This window comes from Mirounga leonina, unplaced genomic scaffold (genome assembly GCF_011800145.1).
Source record: "Mirounga leonina isolate KUSES-001 unplaced genomic scaffold, KU_Mleo_1.0 Mir_201, whole genome shotgun sequence".
Taxonomy (NCBI): Eukaryota; Metazoa; Chordata; class Mammalia; order Carnivora; family Phocidae; genus Mirounga; species Mirounga leonina.
The window spans coordinates 7,086,700-7,100,622 of NW_023270504.1; the positions used below are offsets into that span (position 1 = coordinate 7,086,700).

At 43.6% G+C, this 13,923-nt stretch overlaps 1 protein-coding gene across 8 annotated transcripts in view; it reads right to left on the bottom strand.

Annotated features, from left to right (window-relative positions):
• Positions 1 to 13,923, bottom strand: part of PPFIBP1 (PPFIA binding protein 1) — a 177,747-nt gene that overhangs the window by 143,953 nt on the left and 19,871 nt on the right. The window lies entirely within an intron of this gene.

Sequence of the window (13,923 nt, forward strand, 5' to 3'; positions counted from 1 at the left end):
GGACTGCCAGCTTACGTCTACAAGTTGCCAGTTTTAAGTAATTTACCATCAATACACATCTAAGCACTAAATGTTAACCAGACGGGAATTGTTAAGCACCCTTGGTATCAAAATTGTGGAAACACTGGTATTCCCAAAAGTCACCTCTCTGTGTCCTATTAAGTTCTGTAAGACAGCAGGTTTATCCAAGGCACAAGCAAGAGTTGCTTATCAAGTGCCTCTTCCATCATTTGTTTAGATAACACACAGAATTCAGAAAGTATTCTCTCGTTCAATTTGAAGACCTGGAGGAGAGAAGTAGGAACTACTCGATTATTGGCCTCAGCCAGCTCTATCTCCCTGTCCCAATAGAGGATCTCCCCGAAAATGTTCTCAAAGGTATGGAGAATGACTAAGGGAATCCAATGAGGGCCAGCAAGAAGAACGATGTGAATGGTACTCTCTGGACTTGTGCATGTTGAGTCTCTGAGCCTAAGGCCCAAAGTGATCAATGTATTTTCTTAGGGACCTTTCTCCTTATCACAAACTCTGCAGACAAGAATGGTTTTTTATTCAGTTCACAGATCACCAATTCACAGAAATCCATTACCCCGAAAGAGTTAGCCACAGAACATAAAGGCTCCTTGGTGAGAACTCATCAAGGTCCAGGGGCTTTCCCAACACATGTCCTACAGTATTTTGGGTCACATTCACAGAAAGCTTTCCTGAGCACCCTTGTGTTTCTGCAGGCCGACGCATGAGGTCAGCTCATACAAGCAGATGGGTTCTCCAGCAGGGCAGCCAACGGCCTTCAGCCTCTGGACAGTTAAGAAAGCAGTAAGCCAGAAAAGGCTGTGGAAGGACACTACACAACAGGGCACAAAACAGCATTCACCCAGGGCCCCGCTGAGCACAATCCCCAACCCAGCTGGACTCAGTGATGATAGAGGCAGCATTATGGAGGGCGAGCTCAGAGTCAGTCACCCACTTGAAGAAGTTCTGCTCTCTTCATAGCACTCTAAGTCCACTGTAAGCCCCACCCAGGGCAGTGACCAGGGCCGGGCCACAGCAGATTAAATTCAGTGTTACCAGACAGCCCTGAGCCAGAGTAAAGAAGACCCTTTTTCCTCTGTGAGACATGGACTTGGAACCACAGCTAGAATCCCACCGCTGCTGGTACAGTGGGCTGGATAGGTATACACTTTTCCTCCCCCATCCTCAGCCTCATCTGAGCCTTAGTCCCAGCCTCGAGGTCCACAGCTCCACTGCTGGGCCTCTCTCAAAACAACCCAAACAGTTGTTCTCTGCTCCGGGCATCCCTTCAGTAAACCTATATACAGTGTCAGTGTTCTGACCACAGTTCAGAACCACTCAGCGAGACGCTGACTTTGAGGTTGACTGTCAGGGATTAAGGCAGCAGAATGGCACCCTGACCCAAAACCTACCACAGTTCATTTCTCTTCATTAACAGTAAGTCTGTCTATTTAAAAGATGTGCAAGGAAAATGTCCACAACACTTTCCCACTGGGGGCGCCTGGGTCTCTCAGTCAGTTAAGTATCTGCCTTTGGCTCAGGTCATGACCCAAGGTCCCTGGGTTGGGCTCCTTGGGCTCCCAGCTCAGTGGGGAGCCTGCTTCTCCCTCTCCCTCTGCCTGCCACTCCCCCTGCTTGTGCGCAAGCATGCACTCGCTCACTCTCTCTCTCTCACTCGCACACGCACTCTGTCAAATACATAAAAAAATAAAATCTTAAAAAAAAATACAATCCGCAGGTGATCCAAATTGAAAATACACCCAGAAGTCAGAGACCAAAAATTCAACATTTGGCATTAGAGGTGATTTAGTCAGAACAAAAGCCATGCTAGGATTAGAAATGTATGAGTCAAAAGAATTTTAGAGACATGTGGGAATATCTTACCTAACCCTTTGTTCTAAAGGTAAGGAAACCGTGGGTCAGCCAGTCCTGAGAAAGCAAACACACACCTGGAATGCAGTCTGCTACTCAGCAATTAGGATTCCACGTTCTGCAGGCTCCTTCACTGTCTTCTAACACCTGTCTACTTAGGGGCCAGATGCTGTCAAAATTTATTTTTAAATGACAGAAAAACTATCCACTTAAAAATATTCTGCCTTATTTCTAGATGGCAGCTTGACACACAATCTTCGTATCCTTTAGCAACACAGCAACTTGAGATAAAAATCACTAATTCCATAAAAGGAATTAGAGACAAATGAAAAGCCAAGTAGTTGAGTTGCCACAGACATTTTGGCCAGCCAGTATGTGAACACAGATGGGGCTCTCCCATGGCCTGAGAAGGCAGAACATGACATAAAAACTGTAAAAAGAATACTTGGCTGTTCATCTGTAAGTGACTTCAAATACAAAAGTCATCAAAGAGTATTTTCACCCCGATTTTTTTGGATTTCCAAGATCATCCATGCAGCCATCCTCCTAGGCCCCAAACAACTGTCTGATTTACAACGTTCCTCTAAACCACGTCAGGTGCTCTTTGGAACTTTATTCATAAATAAATTCAGTTCCCTCTTGCCAGTGCCAGTTTAGAAAGATGGTACTAGCAGGGGTTCCTAACCTTGAGTGACCACGATTATTTTTAGCATCACAGCAGCTAGGGATGGAGAGAAAAACATTCCCATTTTCTTTCAGGTGCCACTCACTGTCTTTGGGAATTCCTCCTGACTGCAGGTCTGGGTCAGATGCTCCTAGAGGACAATGAGCAGCCTTCTATCAGATTATACTCTTCTGGAACCTTAACCAGATCTGTCATGATTATAGATAAACTTGAACTCTTAAGTACCATGTTATAGAATTTATTTTTAGAACTAGTCGTGTGACCTTGGGACATTTTCTGTGTGTCGGTTTCCTCATTTGAATGGGAATAAGAGTACCTATCTCCGTTGCCTTGTTTGTGAGAAAGAGAACAGTATCCACCTCAGAGTAATTGTAAAGAGCACCACGCTCTTATGAATTAGAGCACATAAAAACATTGCCACATCATAAGTAGTCAATAAACACCAACTATTATATTGTTGCCCTTTTGAGTCCTAACACATTAGGTGTCCTCTTATCTGTGCTTGTTTGATTTTCGCCAACTAGATCGACCACAAGTTCTTGTGTGTGACATAAGCTTTGAAATTAGGCAGGAATGAACATCTAGGTTCTTCTATTTACTACCTTTCATTGATTGGAAGATATTTTTTCACATTCCAACACTGCTGAAATTGGAACATGTCTTACATTCAGTGAAACTGGGTATTATCTCTGATCTTGAGCAAGTTATTTAATCCCTGGAAAACTGGTAATATCACCTTCCTCTCTTAGTGTTGTGGGAAGGCACAGTAACATAATCATGCAAACCCCTAACACAGCAGGCAGCCCTGATATACCACTTCATCCTGCACCCTTATGGGCCCAGTGTCTTGTGTACAAAAGATGCTTAGGAGGTGAATATTTACATATATTTAGCAGAGCAACCCATTATCCATGGAGATTTAAAAATAGTGCCCAGACCCATTCCAAGCCAATGTGTGTGGCTGTCCTTGCTGGAGAAAAGATCAAGGCTCTAGAAAAGATCAAGGGGTTTAAGTACAGGAACTCTCAGGAGGGGCAACGTATGGACATGCAGAGCCCTTGGCAAGGACCTGCCGCTGCTCTTAATACCCCAGCAGAGCCCTGATAGTGTCTAACTCCTTGCGGAGACCGAGCTCAGGATCAAAGCGCGACAGTGGGGCCAGAGAGTGTAGGAAGGTGCCTTTTACAAATCCCATAACAACTCCTGGCATGTAACAACACTTACCTTGTTTTAAGCACTTACTTCATTATGCTCCGCTAAACCCTTCGCCATAACCCCATGAAATACAACCAGCTTCATCCGCATGCCTGTTTTCTGAGGCCCCAAGTTGAAGTCACACCTAAGTGGCGAAAGTCTGTGTGGTTCCCAGGCCTGTGCCCTTAATCACTGTGTCCTCTCTCCGGCTGGTGATGCCACATCAGCTCGAGAAGGAAGCATGACACCCCCACACTTCAAGGTCTTGCCTTCAAAATGACCAAATAGCATCCTCTCTGGGAGTGTGTCAGACCCTTTTGCTCCAGGTGAACAGAAGCAAAAGCAGGTAGATGTGCGGGGCCGTTTTCTGTGCAGCGCATTTCCAAGGCCCTTGGTGCTGCTTTGGTCCTCAGACTCGGGGCAGCCCTAACAGGCAATGTTTTCTTTTTCTTTTCTTTTTTTTTTTAAGATTTTTTATTTTTTTATTAGACAGGGAGAGAGTACAAGCAGGGGGAGCGGCAGGCAGAGGGAGGAGCGGGCTCAGCAGGGAGCCCGATGCGAGGCTCGATCCCAGGACCTCAGGATCATGACCTGAGCCGAAGGCAGCTGCTTAACCGACTGAGCCACCCAGGCTCTCCCAGGCAATGTTTTCTGTTTGACTTTTGTCTGTTTCTCTTATTCCTGACTTATTTCCCACAACTCCAGGCAACACCCTCCAGATCACCTCCGGTTTTCCCTTTTCTTGATAGGCTTCCTCCACCTTTTTCCTTTTTTAAAATTCTGGCTCTTCAAAGTTGAGTTACTTCTCCCTACACAGTACCACACTTCTTGGCAAAGAAGCTCTTCTTGATTCATCCCTTGCAGATGTGAGTCACAATGAAAAGCCGTGGTTGGAGATTCCCCATCTGAACTTTCCAGAATGCCAATGCACACGTGTAGGCATGTTAGAGAGACAGACAAGCCGGAAGAAAACACGAACCACATTATGCCTTGCCTTGCCGGCTCCCTGCACTATCAGATCACCTGCCACTCGAGGGATCACACTGAGAAAGACCATCCAGTGGAGAGTTCAAGAAGACACGGAGCACGTGTTCGACAGACTCACCTCAGCCCATCCTCTGCAGCAGAGTCACTATGCTACATTAACTTCCTTCTCATCTGAGGAAACCTTGAAAGCTTATTTTATGCCATCTCCCATTTCCAGGCAATACAATCAACCGGCTGGCAGATCACCTCCTTCACGTGCAATCACCAAATTGCCACAACCCTCCAAGAGGTGAGATGGGTGTCTAATACAGAACCTACCACGAAGGCAGCTGGAGCTGTTCAGTTTCTGAGTAAGGAACAGTGACCTATTTATCTCTCCACTAGGAATACAAACAGGTTAGCACACCTTGCATGACTTGGCATTTCGGAGCTCCTGAGTGGCAAGGCAAGGAATACAAGGGTTACGTAGCAGTGGACAGGGAGTCTCTGGGAAGGGAGATCCACTGGTCAGAACGCACACCTTTGCTCTGTGCCAGGCCCAAATCATCAGACTTCCCTACCTCCGGGCCCCACAACACAAACTGAGACGATGGGTCGGCAGAACCCACTGCCTCCTTCACTCACTAGAAGGCGGAAATTGAGGAAGAACTGTGTTCGCTTTTGCAGATATGACTTAATCTGAGGTTGGAAAAGATGTAGGGTGGCTTTGGCCTTGTTTACCCACCCCACTTACACCACAGACCATGCCAGACAGTTTCAGACATTTGCTGAGTACAACTGACTTTTGGAAATGCCAGAACACTGGTTCACTTTTTTTCAAAGCACATTAACTTATCCTCTGGCAATATAACTCCTAAATTATTATCCTCAACCATATTAAAAAGCCCTATCAGGTGACTGGAACTTCAGCAGAGGCTAGAACTCTCCCATAGTTGCCCTCCAGCCGCAGGGTCCCCTGGAAAGTTCTGGGGTTGATGGTTTGTGTGCCTTAACCTGCTTTGCCTGACTTTTGTGGTGGTGACCCACCAATCCTATAAATTCAACATGAGTTTAAATATTCCAGAAACGAATTCATTTCTGTACACACAGGATTAACATTCTAAACTTGCAGTAATTCATACTTAGGCAAAAATCACTCAATTACAGGCCAGCCATTTCACACATACAGAAGCTGGCCCCGGCTACACCGCAATCAGGTGTAAATATTACCCAAGTATCTCACAAATTTCTGAAAGACTAGAGATCTGTTTATCATTAACAGAAGGCTATGACCTCTTCCTTCGGTTTTGCTAAGGGATCCAAACTTTCTGACTCTGCAGATAAAGAGACCACATATGCCGCTATTTTGGTGCCATCTATTACTGTTTGTTTCTTTTTTAAGGGGTTAGCTTCTTTGGGACAGGGGAGTAGACATTGGTGTGCTTCACCCAAACCCCATTTTTGGAACCAGCTGCACTCATCCTGGCTGCTGACAGCTCAACGGGAAGGCCCCCAGCCAGCTGCAGGACATTGCGTCATCAAGGTTAAGCCACCAGAGGGGGTGGCCAGTTGCCAGCAATGGGCTGATTCAGGAATACAAAGGTCCAGTCCCTTGCCTCCACTGGGGCCATCCCAACCCAAAGCTCCCCATAAGGGCAGCTGGGGCCTCCACTGCAACTGCATTGCTGGTCAGCTTCTCCTCCACTGAATCCTACTACCTTTGCCTCAGCCCTAAAATCCCTCAGCACCCAATTCCTGGTCTCAGGACGCATCCAGTGTATCTCAGCAAAGACAGGCTGTTTGCTGTTTTCTAAGTGTAGAAAGTTATTTTTTTCAATTCTACTGAGGAAGTTACAGGCCCTACACATGTTCTATCACAACATACTATCAGAGGTCCTAGGAAGGCCGAAAACAATCTTTGAAAAATAGTTATGACTTGGTTTAAATAATTACATTTTTGATAGCCCAGATCACTTTCTGAATACCAACCCAAGGCAATCAACAGGGACAGGAGTTAAATAATGCCCAGGAATATCACAGGGTCACAAGTAAGGTGAGACATTGCCAGGCTAGCAAGGTGCCCATCACAACGTCATGTGGCACTGAAAACTGACACCGGATCACAGGATGCCGGGTCTGATGTTTTCAACCTTAACCAATGGAGCCTGCCCCTCCCCACATAAGGCATACTTGCTTCAGGACCTCAAATACTAGGTAATTAGTCTCAAGCTACTTAAACAGTTCTACATAGAAGTATGAAACGAAGTCCTGAACACTTTATCCCCAGCATCTCAAACTTTCAATAAGAGGGAACAATTCGTGGAGCTGACAGGTTATTGACGACGTCGCGGTATTTACTGCATCCCCAAGAAAGCAGATGGCAGACGGGCCTGAGCAAGAATCAAGAGCTACCGCTATAGCATTGCCCAGGAGGCTGTACCAACTTCCAGGAACCCTTGAGGAACCGTCCACCAGTCATTCAGGCTCCAGCCCAGTTGAGGGCCCGCGATGGAGTGAGGGATGTCACAAAAGTAGAAGTCAGAGCAATAGCAGGTATTTGCAGTGTCTGTATCTTATTGCCAAAGGTTTGGGTTCAGAATGTTAAAAATGCAGATAACGTACTCCATATGAAAAACTCAACTTAAAAATCGCACTCCTGCTTAACGTTTTATCACTTTTTACACAATGTCTCATTGGACCCTCACAGCTCTCCCTCTGAGGGCAGGGCTGGTTTTATTAGCTCACTTTTATGCCCAGGATCACATACCTAATCAATGTTGGGATCAGATTGCCAGATTCTTGGTTCAGGGTTCTTTCCTATAAAACCCGCCAATTTGCAGTTTTTCGATATATTTCTCCAGGATTGTGTACAAAGCCCCAAGACTTTGCCTCCTTCATGTGCCTTCTGGCCCCCAGCTTCATAACTATAGATCTGTATTTCAGAGGAACAAGGACTATCCAGGGCAGGTGGTCCTGAACAGGGCCACAAACCACCCTCAGAGGTCTCTCTTTCTCAAAGACTTGAAACAACCCAGACACTCTGTTGATACCACAACTTCTGAATTACAGCTGACAAGAGGCAAAGGAGATCAAGTCAGAGGACCACCAGTGTTCAATCTCTGAACTAACCTGGTTCGTGTTAGTCAAATACACAAGAAGCGGGGTGAGGGGGAGAGAAGAAAAGGCTATCTAAGGCTCACCGATTTCTTAGACACAGTCATCGCTCTTAGGAAAGCCTTCCACCCTGGTCAGTAGGATTTGCTACTGTCATTTGAGACACTTGGTCGATTTTATTCTTGCCAAGTTGGCATTCTGTTCCTGCAGTGCAAAAATGCTCAGACTGAAGAGATCAGATGGGGATTTTCACATTTTCAGGAACAGAAGCAAGCGTCTCTTCGCCTCAGGTGGATGCATTACAGCTTGTGGGAGTGCTAATGAGAGCTAATTACTCTATTTACTCCATAAGCCAACCAGCCAGCAACAAGAAATGCCTGGTAAAACTCTCTACATTCTCAGGCTTTGTTTCAGAGGGCTGGTGCCAAAACGATCTGGCTGAAGTGATGGGCTCAGGGCGGCCCAACTAGATTGCTATCTCAAGAACACAAAGCACAGACAGTCTTTAGGCCTTTGTATCCTGTAAATTAATAGTCATATCAGCATCGATTTTATTCTTCCATGCTTAATCTACTCTCTTTACTGTTATCAACACTCCCACCTCTGCCCCCAAATGTCCACTTTGGCTGCAAATTAAGAAATCAAACATTAGGCCTGAATTTTAGGAAAACAACTGCCTACCTACCATTAAAACTGGGTGTGGCATTTTACAATGTCCTACACTCACTTTACAATAGTCACAAGATTTTTTTTTTTTTTTAAAGATTTTGTTTATTTATTTGAGAGAGAGAGAATGAGAGACAGAGAGCACGAGAAGGAAGAGGGCAGAGGGAGAGGCAGACCCCCTGCTGAGCAAGGAGCCCGACATGGGACTCGATCCCGGGACTCCAGGATCATGACCTGAGCCGAAGGCAGTCGCTTAACCAACTGAGCCACCCAGGCGCCCAATAGTCACAAGATTTTGCCAACAGTTCATTCACTTTGGTCCTTGAACTCTAGAAATAAGGAACTTAGAAATCACGTAAATTTCACTTAATCATTGATACTTAACTGTATCCATGTGTTATGTAAAGCATATACATATGGCATGAATTATATAAAAATGCAACTAATTTATGACTCTAACTTATGTAACTTCTATAAATTACATTAAAAAGAGGCTTTCCCATCTTTGTCTCTCCATTCCTACCACCATGTCTCCTCCATTCCAGGGGAGATGGAGAAACCATAGGACAACAGACTAAATCTCCCAGAATAAGAACAAGGAGGTTAGTTATTAACCCAATAAAGCCCCACTCACATTAACCTTTCCCCATTCCAATACTAAGATGGTGTATTGTTGAAAATGCAACCATGGCTTCAGGGACAAAAGTAAAAAGATGTAAGACACATTTTAAAAAAGATTGACAAAGGGCATTATCTTTAACTCCGTAAGAAACAAGGCTGCATTGGATTATAAGAGAACTCTAAGCTAACATTTATAATTACTTGGTTCAATTTATTAAAGTGAAAAAAATCTGAATAAACACAATAGAAGTTAAATGGCAAGACCATCCTCATGTTGAAATTCTTTAGGCAGAATTTCATAATATTAGTGGAGGCTTTTTATGTGGATGACAAAATCCAGCATAAGGACCAATCAGATCCAACTCAATTTACATATGGTATGAAAAATGGAAATTTAAGTAACAACTGTTCTCCTGAGTTACCTAAGCAACTTTCTCTTCTCTCATGATTTTCTACAACTTTTTCTTTTTTAAGAGAGAGAGTGAGTGAGCATGAGCACACAAGCAGGGGGAGCAGCAGGCAGAGGGAGAAGCAGACTCTCTACTACGCAAGGAGCCCAATGCAGGACTCGATCCCAGGACCCTGGAATCATGACCTGAGCCAAGGACTCGATCCCAGGACCCTGGGATCATGACCTGAGCTGAAGGCAGATGCTTAAATGATTGAGCCACCCAGGCTTCCCTACAACTTCCTTTTTAAGAGTGCTTTGTTACCTGAATGTTTATGATACATGGGGCAAGTAACAAGTAACATGAATGATGCCAAAAATCTCAACTATGTGTAAAGGAATGACTAGGTTATGGCCCTTCCAAAAAAACGGCCTGTGCTTTTTTACATAAACATGTAGACAAAACATGTTTTATTTTGGCTGTGAGTACAGTCCTAAGCTGGGGATTCATCACAAAGTTCTCCAAGCAGAAGGATTTCAGAGAAGGAGTTGACATCCATAACAGAAAACAAAATCATCTATTCAACAGGATAATAAATAGGCCAGATAAATGTTTCTTGCACTGAAATATAAGTAATATTTACTAAAATTTCACAAGTCTGAGCAGGTTTGCCAGTTATTCTGAAAATTTTTTTTAACAAAAAAGAACAGAAGCATTTTTAGCTTTAAAGACTAGGCAGCAATCCTTACTGAGCTCCTGCAATGAGTAAGCCAGGTGCTGTGCTAGGCATCTTGTATATATAACCTCAATTTAATCTTTCTCATATCCCTGCAAGGTAGGCACTGTTGCTTCCATTTACAGACAAAAAACCACAGCTCAGGCTGGACGAGTCGCAAAGTTACAATCTTAAGACAGGATTCTACTGGGATTCCATCCAAGATATGCCTGACTCCAAAACCCAAAGTTGCTGCCTACCTCCTGCCCAGTAGTACCACCAAGAAATTACAACCAGAAATTACAACGACGGAATTGTTTCCTAAGTACAGAGGATCAGCTCTGGGGTCTGAAGCTCTAGATTTTAATTATGCTTCTATTGAGTGGTGGTTTCCTCCAAATTAATGGAGATGAAAATAGTATTTAACCTCTTAAGGTTGAGGGGAGAAGCATATAAAAAAGCTGTAGTCGAAGCACTTTGCAAAACAAGTAAGCACTATTTGTATTTGCTATTATTACCTTTCTCTTCAAGCTTCAGCTGGTGAATGGCACCAGGGGAAATCCACCCACATGGCAGTGAATTACCTTAATGAGGCCTGAGCAACAGAGTCTGGAGCCCAAGAGAATGAAACTTAAGGCGTAAGGAGTGGAAGGGACTTGGCCACAGTCTCTACTCAGTGAACCTTCTCTGGCACTAGAGAAATAAAAGAATGGTCATGGCCAGCTCTGTGCCAGGCACTGCCACAGTTTGCTAGGCAAGGTACTGGTCCCAGTTACTCAGGCATGTAAGAACGGATGGAAGCCCCTGCCTTCAGGGAAGCTCACGTCTACCCTGTGGGAAAGGAAATTAAGACCAAACAAGCCATGACCCAATAGGAGCCCCACCCTTTCTCATCAACTTTCCCTACTCACTCATGCCCACCCACACACACACCCACCACACACACCCCCCCCCACACACACAGATGGGGAGGTTTTTTCATGGTGGGTGCCCAGATTGGATCAAGCACTCAAGGCCCATTTATCCTCATTGAGAAACTCTATAGTGGTGCAGAGTGGGGGCAGAATTTTAAACATTGACAATTCAGTATAGTGACCTCCAGAACAGAAAAGCATTCATTTCAGTAAAGACAAAGGAAGGTTGAAGACCGCGAAGAAGAAAAATCAAGATTTGACTACATAAAAATTTTATACTTCTATACGACTAAAAACAAAATTGAAAGACAAACCAAATAGAAAATTAGAGGAAAAAAAAAAAACTAGGTCAAAATATGTGAGAGAAGGTTAATAAGGGTTAATAATAACATAGTCTATGACAAATGAGAAAACTATGAATCCCCAATAATAAATAAATGGGTAAAGTTCATGAACAGTTTGTTAAACAGGAAATGCAGTTAACAGTCATATAAACTATTTGATCTCATTAATATCAAACAAAAAAGAAAAATGAAATATCTTTCCCCCTAGAAAACTGCCAAATATTATTAAAATGAGACTATCACTCTGCTGCTGGTGGCGAAAATCAGTATACACATTTTTGGCAACCAATAGCATATCAATCAAGATATCCATATGCATGCCCATCCTTTTTTTCTACTTCTGGTTATCTATGATAAAAATAAAAATGATCTGAAAGACAGGAAATGCTGACAGCATAATTGATATTCATCAAATGATATATGATATTCATCAAATACTGAAAACAGGCTCCGCAATCGGATTAATCACGAAACATCCCTAGGTGGAATATTTTACAGTCCTTAGAAATAATATTTAGTTATTTTTGTAGTGTGGGGAAAGACAAAATAAGTAAAATAAAAAGGCGGAAACACAAATCATAGACTCAGAATATTACAAATATGGAAAAAATATATAAATTTTAAAAATGGACAGAAACACAGCAACGTAGTTATACCTTTGTGTGGTAGGATTACCGATAACTTTTTTTTTTTACTACATCTTTATGGTTTTTCTATATTACTAAAATCTTCTGTAAGGTGCATATTACTTTAGTAATTACAAAAAAATTTAAATAACAATCTCCCCTGCAAACCCAACAAAGAATAGATGGAAATCCAACAGCCCTCCAAACCACTCCCACAAATACCCAAATGGGTGCAGTGGGCAGGTAAGACAGTAAACTGAGGGGAGAGAGGCTTTGTTTTAAATCTAGGGCTAGAAAAACATGAGGCGTCTTGATGTGAAAACAAAAACTTTTCACCTCCCACTTGTCAAAATATATTTTGGAAATTCATTAACCAAAACATTTTCCATCAGAGGATTTAAACCCACACACCAAAATTATCTCCACAGAACAAACTGGTTAAGCAAGCAGGAAGTTTACCAGGAACACCCTAAAAATTAACAATTGTTTTTACAGCTCCGATAAATCCAGCCAGCTCATGTTAGTACACAATGTAACACAAACAATCTCCCCAGTGAGTCCTCTAAACAGCAGGAGAGCTCAAAATCCTTATCACAAAGGGTTTTCCTTGGCAAGAATCACAGATGCCACGGAAATTGAGCCTTTTGGGGGTCACCCCCCTAAAAGCTGATTTTATAATCTTTGAGATGGCATCCATTACCTGGCTTCATCTTTACAAACCAGTGAGGCAGGGTTTCTCAACTTCAGCACTCCTGTCAGTGTAGTTCTTTGTAATTCCTTGTTCTGTCCCCTGCACCGTAGGGTGTTCAGCAGCATCCCTGGACTCTACTCACTGAATGTCGGTCCTCCCTCCATCCCCAGTTGTAACATGAAGAAGGTTTCCTGACATCGCCAAATGACTCCCACAGGGCAAAAATCACCCCAGCTGAAAACCACTGGTACAAATTACATGCTCTCGTTGCCTGCATTTTGCAGAGGAGGAGACAGACACAGCGAGGCCCATCTAACTTCAAAGCTCGAGATCCAGAACTCGGTACTGTATTTGTGCACAGGCAGGAGGCCTATCTTCTAGTATAACTTATGAGACACACCCATCTTTTCTACTTGAGTCTCCTCTGCACCCACCCCCATGGAGCCTTGTCCAGTCGGCCTTGGTGCACACTGGTCGAGTAAACTGTTTCTCTCATCACGTAAACATTTATGGATGATGACAGATAACAGTCTGGCAAAAGCACACTCGTGGCCTTCGACAAGTATATAACCTATTTGAAGAAAGAAGACATAGATGTGGATACATGTCTTTCTCTGATTGACTTATTTCGCTCAGCATAACACTCTCCAGAGGAATTCTTAATCTCAGGAAACAAACTGAGGGCTGCTGGAGTGGTGGGGGGTGGGAGGGAGGGGGTGGCTGGGTGATGGACATTGGGGCGGGTATGTGCTATGGTGAGCGCTGTGAATTGTGTAAGACTGTTGAATCACATATCTGTACCTCTGAAACAAATAATACATTATATGTTTAAAAAAAAAAAAGAAGAAGAAGAAGAAGATGCTAGCAGGAGGGGAAGAATGAAGGGAAGGAAATCGGAGGGGGAGATGAACCATGAGAGATGATGGACTCTGAGAAACAAACTGAGGGTTCTAGAGGGGAGGGGGGTGGGAGGATGGGTTAGTCTGGTGATGGGTATTAAAGAGGGCACGTTCTGCATGGAGCACTGGGTGTTATATGCAAACAATGAATCATGGAACACTACATCAAAAACTAATGATGTAATGTACGGTGCTAACATAATAAAAAAAAAAAA